The sequence below is a fragment of the Euleptes europaea genome, chromosome 2 (genome assembly GCF_029931775.1).
Source record: "Euleptes europaea isolate rEulEur1 chromosome 2, rEulEur1.hap1, whole genome shotgun sequence".
Lineage (NCBI taxonomy): Eukaryota > Metazoa > Chordata > Lepidosauria > Squamata > Sphaerodactylidae > Euleptes > Euleptes europaea.
Window position 1 is genome coordinate 66,850,420 of NC_079313.1, and position 8,502 is coordinate 66,858,921.

The window sequence follows — 8,502 nt, forward strand, 5'->3', positions numbered from 1 at the left end:
AAAGGGCTAGAGCTTTGCTCTTTTTTTCAAATGAAGGCTGGGAATTCAGAGAACCTGCTTGAACTATCATTACAATACTATAGCAATATATCAATATTTTAGGGCCATTTTTAAAAAAAACAAAACAAAAACAAAACCACTAATCTTTGGGGGGGGGAATGGTTTGACAATAACAACAGTCTAATAATTGAAGAGTGGACTGGAAGTGGGTGAGAGTGGGTGTGACAAAGGAAACAGACAGAAACATTACGCATGAAGGAAAAGCTGACTGAAAACCAGCTTCTAGAAAAAGATCAGGATAAAAGTAGTTTCAAAAGAATCAGAAAAAAACAAGAGGGAAACCCCCCCCCCAAAAAAGTGAAAACTAAAGGCACAAAAAAGCATGCAGAAATCAGGGGATAAAACAAAAGCACTATGGGGCCAGAACTAACAGAAAAACCCCATGCAGAAAAGCCGTCAGAAAAGAGAGATACCTCTCAATGACACCCTTTCTAAGGCCCTTCCCCTTGCTGGCTGTTTTGTTCCAAGCTAAGGCAATGGCAGCATGATTCTGGTTGGCTAAGAGGAGCTGAGGGATCACACCCCAGAGAGAAGGGCTACAAGGAGACTGGAAAACTGAGAGTATGGATGGCCCCAGACTAGAGTGATGAGATTATTACCCTGAAAAGCTCAGTCAAGAATGTGTTTCAAACGGGAGAATGTTGCTGTGGGTATCAAATGACAACTTACTACATGAACAGCAATGGTTAAGGGGGCAAGATCAGATTTATCTAAAAGCAAAATAAATCCTCACAATGTATAGATTTGACAGACTTGAGAGGCATTATTCCAAAAATAAAAAAGAATTTTTCTAGGTCAGACTTAAAATGACCCATACATCTGGTTCTAAATATCACCTCTTAGTGCTTAAAATGTGCACAACCTGTTTAGCATTTTTTTTCTCAGCCACGTGACAGCACTTTTGAAACCGCTCATCCAGATCGCTTCATCTCATGTCCCAGTACAATCACAAGATAAGTTATCTCCTCCGTTCCTGACTTTCCCAGTGTCATGTGGGATTTCAGAATGAGTACTCTGTTTACAGATTAAATTCAGACTTGTTAATGTGTTTGTTCTGTTTTTTCCCCCTCTATCAAGATACTATATTCCAGACAAGTATTTCTTTTCTTTTTTTACAGTCGACTCTTAGTCCGTTGTGTTATCATCTGGGGGTGGGCAGGGAGCAGCTCAGTTGTTTGGTCTTAGGTGTATTTGTTGGGGGGGAGGCTAGTTTTAATTAAACAATTAAAGCCCATTTTCAGAGCTAATTTCTGGACCTCTAAACATATATTAGTGATCTTCAGACTGGACTACTGTAGTGTGTTTTAATGGAAGTATTTTGAAAACATTTTGGAAACGTAATGCCACCACCCATTGGCCAATATGAACTGGTAAAAATATCTCACACCCCTTTTGAAACACCTTCGCTGGTTATCAGTTTATTTTCAAGTTCAGTTCAAAGATCTTTTTGGCCTTTAACGTCCTTCATGACCTGGCCTCTGACCATAACAAAAATTGCCCTCTCCCACATGCCTCAAGGTTCGAAGATTTGCTGGCAAGGCTTTGGTCAAAGGGCCAAATTTCCAGAAGTTCAGGTTAGTTTTTGTTAGGAACAAAGTCCTTTCATAGCTGCGGAATACATTTCCTCAAAAGACCTGTCTCCTTAGTCTTCTTTCAAAGATAAGTGAAGACATTTTAATTCTTCAAGGCCAGAAGGGTTTAACTGGGAGTGTTGTTTATACACTTATATTGCTAAATTTAGATCATTCTATAATGTTATGTATGAAATTTACAGAATGTTTAATTTTATGAAAACTATCTTGGCATCATTTGATGTAGAAATGCAGTATACAGATACACGAAACTACACAGAAATGCACTCTTTGCCTTCTCAAGGGCACTTCTATTTATTATTATTTCATATATTCCAGAGTTAAATCCTGACACTGAAACTAGGTGCTGGGGCTTAAACTTGGCACAATCTAACCCCTGCTCAGAAGTACCGGTAAGTCCCACTACGTTCACTAGGACTTATTCCTAAATAAGTGTGCTTAGGATCACAGCCTTGATTTCAACCAGCTGGTTAAGAGCTGTGGTTTGGGGCGGTGGACTCTAATCTGGTGAACCGGGTTGGTTTCCCCACTCCTAGTAGGGTTGCCAGATCCCTCTTCGCCACTGGAGGGAGATTTTTGGGGCGGAGCCTGAGGAGGGCAGGGTTTGGAGAGGGGCCTCAATGCCATAGTGTCCAATTGTCAAATCAGCCATTTTCTCCACATGAACTGATCTCTATCAGCTGGAGATCAGTTGTAAAAGCAGGAGATCTCCAACTAGTACCTGGAGGTTGGCAACCCTAACTCCTAGGCATAAAGCCAGCTGGGTGACCTTGGGCTAGTCACAGCTGTCTTAGACCTCTCTCAGCTCCACCTACTTCACAGGGTGTCTGTTGTGGGGAGGGGGAGTAGGGTTGCCAGGTCCCTCTTCGCCACTGGCGAGAGGTTTTAGGGGTGGAGCCTGAGGAGGGCAGGGTTTGAGGAGGGGAGGGACTTCAGTGCCATAGAGTCCAATTGACAAGGTGGCCATTTTCTCCAGGTGAACTGATCTCTATCAGCTGGAGATCAGTTGTAATAGCAGGAGATCTCCAGCTACTACCTGGAAGTTGGCAACCCTAAGGGGGAGGGAAGGTGATTGTAAGCCGGTGTGATTCTTCCTGAAGTGGTAGAGAAAGCCGGCATATAAAAATCAACTTTTGTTCTTGTTCTTCTTCTGTGGCAACTCTGTTCTAATTTTCCTGCCATTGAGGATTTCTATTAATATGTGTACATTTCTAACAACTCTTTACCTCTCCTTACATCCAGAATGTGATCTTGAGGACCAGGCAAATTCAAGCTTATTTTAGGTTATGAACATACACTTATTTACAGAGACACTATAGCTCCTTCTGCACAGGTGGAAATATTCTTTAAAAAACCCAGAATGAACAGCTCTCTATATGTACAGTAAAGCTATTTCAAATGCCTAAGGGCTGTAAGCAGACACTCTGTTTACACACCATACAAGCAAAACTTCTGGGTTTGGCATTTAAAATAACAATTTCAAAATATAGCAGGCATGTTTGGGCATTTTTATAGAGGGCCATAAATACTCAGAAAAGGACAAAGATCCCAGGTGTTGTAATGCCTGTTTCTTGATGAGCCATGTATGATGTATAATAATACTCTGACAGCTTGTATGTCTGATGATCTATTGACCAGATTGGTGACTCCTCTTCCATTTTGAATAGCACCTATGTATGCACCTATGTACTTTTCCAGTCTATTTAACCAATTTACTCAGAATATCCTTATTATCCTTCTTCAACCACACATCTGCCTTGTGAGCCTTTCCAAGTCTCTGTCACACCCATCCCAACTTCACAGCCACCTTTTAGTTAGCCAGCCACAAATTTGGCTCAGACAATGCCAGGCCATGGCTGCTTCCCCGCAGAGGTTTCTCTCTACTTCAGATACCAAACTGGAGTGCTGTGTATGTTTTTAGACATCCATACTATGCCACGCTCCAATAATCCTTTCCCTATCCTTGTACACTTTTCCCCAAACCTGCTTTTCTCTGATCTTTTTTGGGAACAGTGCAGTCCAAGCACATTATCACACCATCTAGATTGAACAGTGAGTGTTTACAAAGGCCCCACCCACATCAGAGCCATTTTCCTTCTATTACCCCACTGCAGCCACTGTTATGCCACTAGAGGGCTTGGGGAGGGGCCTTTTTTGGTGATTGCTATAGAGCTATAATAATTTTGTTTTTCTAAAGCCCTCAGAATTTCTCTGGTAGCGTGGCAGAGAGAAAATGGCAGCTGATGCAGGGAAACTCCTATGTGAAAGCTCCATTGCCACGGTACATATGCCCCTGCATTAGCGGGAGCAATGTATGCAAAAAGGAGAATCCTCACCATACGGATAAGCCCATGATTTGGCACCATGGTTTGGTATTGGTTTGTAACTTTAATTTGCAGGGCAAACACAAGCCATAATTTGCCCATGGTCTAACAAACACCAATTAATTACATCTGGGATGTACAACATACAGCCCGTAGCCCATGTGCAGCCTGTGAAGGGTACGTTGTGCAGTCCACAACCCGAGCACCCATCATCTCTTCTCCTCCCCTGCCTTCCAGCTAAGAGAGAGGCAGTATTGTGAAACCTACTCCCTTCCCCCCCCCAGCCTGAGAAACTTCTGTTGCATCCCTGCTCAGCAGTGTTCAGAACACACTGCCCAGCTGACAGTGCTTGTAAATGCAACCACCCAGAATGCAACAGAAAAATTTCCCTACTGCATCCCAGGCACTTGTAAACATCTAGAATGCAATGGGATAAAATGGGGAAATTTTCTATGGCAAGGGTCAGAACACCACTGCCCAGTGAACAGTTGAGAAGTGGCATTGTGGCACCACCACCCCCAACAATTGTGAGCAGCAGACATAGTGGAGCAGGTGGTGTCGCCAGACAGAACCAGGTGACACCTTGATGCAGCCCACTTAGTTCCAGTCAAGATTCCTGATGGTCCCCCTAACTGTTTGAGTTTGGCCCCCTCAAATTAGCTCATGACACGTGAAAGAAAGAGGAAGGGAGAAGGAGGAGAAGAGAGTTCACCGGCCAGAATCACATGGTATAGAACCATAGACTGGCATTACATCTGAACCAGACCATAGGCTTAAACCAAAGAGCCTGTAAGTTCTAAGAGAGAGTTGTAAGAGTTGTAAGAGCCAGCATGGTGTAGTGGTTAAGAGTGGTGGTTTGGAGTAGTGGACTCTGATCTGGAGAACCAGGTTTGATTCCCCACTCCTCCGCATAAGCGGCAGAGGCTAATCTGGTGAACGGGATTTGTTTCCCCACACCTACACATGAAGCCAGCTGGGCAACCTTGGGCTAGTCAGAGCTCTTTCAGTCCCACCTACCTCACAGGGTGTCTGTTGTGGGGAGGGGAAGGGAAGGTGATTGTAAGCTGGTTTGACTCTTCCTTAAGCGGTAGAGAAAGTTGGCATATAAAAACCAATTCTCCTTCTCCTTCTACCAACAAGTTCCCAGGTTTCCAGATCTTCAGTATTTTTTTCCTGCTATATCAATTACATTTTCCATTCATATATTTTCTACTACTGAAACATATTAATATAAAGACAGTACACTGTAAGAAAGCATTGTCAAATTAAGACTATTTTCATAAAGCACATGGTAAAGTAGTAACCACAGAGTAATGATAGCAAAATTGCAGCTGGGTTCTATTCAAAGAGCCCCATAACAATCAGTGGCGGACAAACATTTTTGGGCCCCTGAAGCTTGAACTGTTATGGGGGCCCCTTCGTAACCAGCAACAACAGGGCAACATCCAGCAAGGTCCAAAGGGCCTTGTTGCCCTTGCAAGGACCTTGAGGCCCAAATGGTGGAGAACAGAGTGGTGGGATGGAGTCCTTGAAAATGGGCCATACAGTGATGGAATAAAACTATAGAACTATTAAGCCATGCATCAACAAAGGATTAGAGGATCCAGCTGCCAAAATGTAGGCTATGAATAGATTCTGGTGAGCTCAGTGAGCCCTTACAGCTGGGGGTTCGAGTGCTGCAAGCCCCTGACAAAATTTTGAAATTTGACCAATTACAGGGACATTCTCAGGCCATATGAAATGGGCATTAGAGCATATTCTAAAGTCAGTATTAAGTACTTCAACCCATTGGCTTATGATTCTATCGCTAAAAAACTCCATCGATTTTGTTGAGAAATTCACATTAAAAAAGTTGCTTCAGGGGGCCCCTCTGGGATTAGGGGCCCTGAAGTTTAAGCTTCATTAGCTTCACAGTAGATCCGCCTCTGATAACAATACTACAAAGCATGAAAGACAAACACAGGTTCATTTCGCATTTCCACACTTCAGTTTTTTCTCTTTGTCAAGTGGTGATCATCCTTGAAATCACACTGGCTGTTATGGGGCTTCATGTGCCTTTTGATTTCCACATTAAAGGTACTAGTGCAAAGTGTGACATATTTGTAGTGGTTTCTTATTTCCTGAGAACATGTTATTCATAATAACATGTGGTTAGTAGAAAGAGAGGAAGTATTAAATCTTGGACTCATGTCAATTTGGCTGAAAATACCAGTGAAAGACATCCTCTTTGAGTATTTATTCCAATTTCCCACATCCAGGTAGCCCCAGAAGAGCAATAAAGTAAAGATCTATGGGAATGTGATGGACAACAGCAGATTACTCTCCAAGATACAAGTAGCCAGCTGACTGAAGGCACCCTGGACTTTGCCCTTCTTCTTCACACATTTCAAACAAATGCATTCTTGGCAGAAGTAGTCACTGTGAGTTTAAAAGGTCCCCAGCAGTGTGTCAAAATGGCATTTGCATAAGGGCCCAGCAATCTAAAGAAGGGCTTGTATAAAGGTAAGGCAACTGTCATCAGGCCTTCTACAGTGAAGAAGAAGAAGAAGAAGAGTTGGTTTTTATAACCTGCTTTTGGCCATTTATGCAGTGTTGTTTCCCTCGTGTTCACCCCCGCACTGCTCCGGTGCTTCGTTTTGATTATGCATGCCTTTCCCGACTGTCAGAGGTCGCCTTGCTCTCTCTGTGCATTTCTGCGCATTTTGCCCATGTTTTCCAGATGCTGTTTTAGCAAGAATCTGGAAAACGTGGGCAAAATGCACAGAAATGCACGGGGAGAGCAAGGCGACCTCTGACATTTGGGAAAGGCATGCATAATCAAAACGAAGCACTGGAACAGTTGGTGGGGGTGACCGCGGGGAAACAGCTCTGCATAAGTGGCCAGCCTCTACCTTTTAAGGAGTCTCAAAGCAGCTTACAATCACCTTCTCTTCCCCTCCCCACAACGGTCCCCTTGTGAGGTAGGTGGGGCTGAGAGAGTTGTGAGAGAACTGTGACTTGCCCAAGGTCACCCAGCTGGCTTCATATACAGGAGTGGGGAAACCAACCAGATTAGAGTCTGCTGCGTATGTGGAGGAGCAGGGAATCAAACCCGGTTCTCCCAATTAGAGTCCACTGCACCACACTGGCCACATGAAGCACTACATAACAACTACCTGTAGGAATGAAGGGAAAAGAGTCCAGAAAATGAAGTCCAAACTAAATGGGATGGAGGTCATGAGGAAGATTATGCATTTAAGTGCCGAAACAGTTGTGGGGACAAGACAAGCCCTCCACGGCTGTTTCAGCACTTGAAAAGGTGTGGGGGGGAAACTGGAGCAGCATGCTGCAGTCCCAGTCAGGATCGAGCCACTGCAGCAGTTTTAAATATCTTTAAAATTGTGTCATCTTCCTCATGGCAGCCATGAGGCTGTCATCCCATTTAGTTTGGATATGAAGATGCTGTTTGGCCCTGAGCTACTTCATTGTTCTGAAGTAGTCCCTAAAGTGAACTATTGATGGAGCCTGGGGGAGTAAAAGATCCATCATCCTGAAAAACAAAACTGAGGTGGAGAAACCTGATGTCTCAACAAAGACTGGATTCCTAGGGTTGCCAACCTCCAGGTGGTAGCTGGAGATCTCCCGCTGTTGCAACTGATCTCCAGCCAATAGAGATCAGTTCACCTGGAGAAAATGGTTGCTTTGGCAATTGGATTCTATGGCACGGAAGTTCCTCCCCTCTCCAAACCCTGCCCTCCTTAGGCGCCGCCCCCAAAATCTCCAGGTATTTACCAACTTGGAGCTGGCAACGTTATGGATTCCAGAAGTTACCACTGAGGGCTAGTAAGCTAAACTGAGCAAGTAACAGCCAGAGTTAGAAAAATTACTGAAGGGCTATCTTGAAAGTTGTTTCCTGGGAGTAAGCCAAATTGAATAAAATGAAACTTCTTTCTGAATAGACCACTTAGGGTTGTTTCCTGAGAACAATGATGATGCAGTCCTATGCAGAATTACTCCAGTCTAAACTCAATCCAATGCAGTCACTGCAGATGAAGCCCATTGACATCAATGGAGTAACTCTGCATAGGATTGCACTGTAAAAGTCAGCCTCAAAATTGGAAGGAGACCAATAACACTCACGTTTGCCCTGGGATGGATGTGTTTTCTTAACAGCCCTAACACGCTTCACACTATAACACTAAAGTCTGTATTGAAGCATCCAGCAAGGTACATATCAGGCAGCAGCAAACAACTGAGTTTACCTTTGTTTCTTCAGGAGTCCTTGAGGTGAGAGAAGATGTCAGACTGTTCACTGAACATGCACAAAACCACAGAAAACTCATTATTAATTGAGATTATAGTGCTATTTAACTTCTTCCAACTTCTTCTCTTTCAGTCTTTAATTTTATCAGATAGAGGCACATAGTGATGGTGACAGACACTGACTGGAAAAACGGATAATCCAGTCATTCCTGTGGAAACCGCTGTGAGCTCAGAGGCTGGATTTTTGGAATCCTGTGTAAAGAGCTTCTTTATGGTAGCAAAAT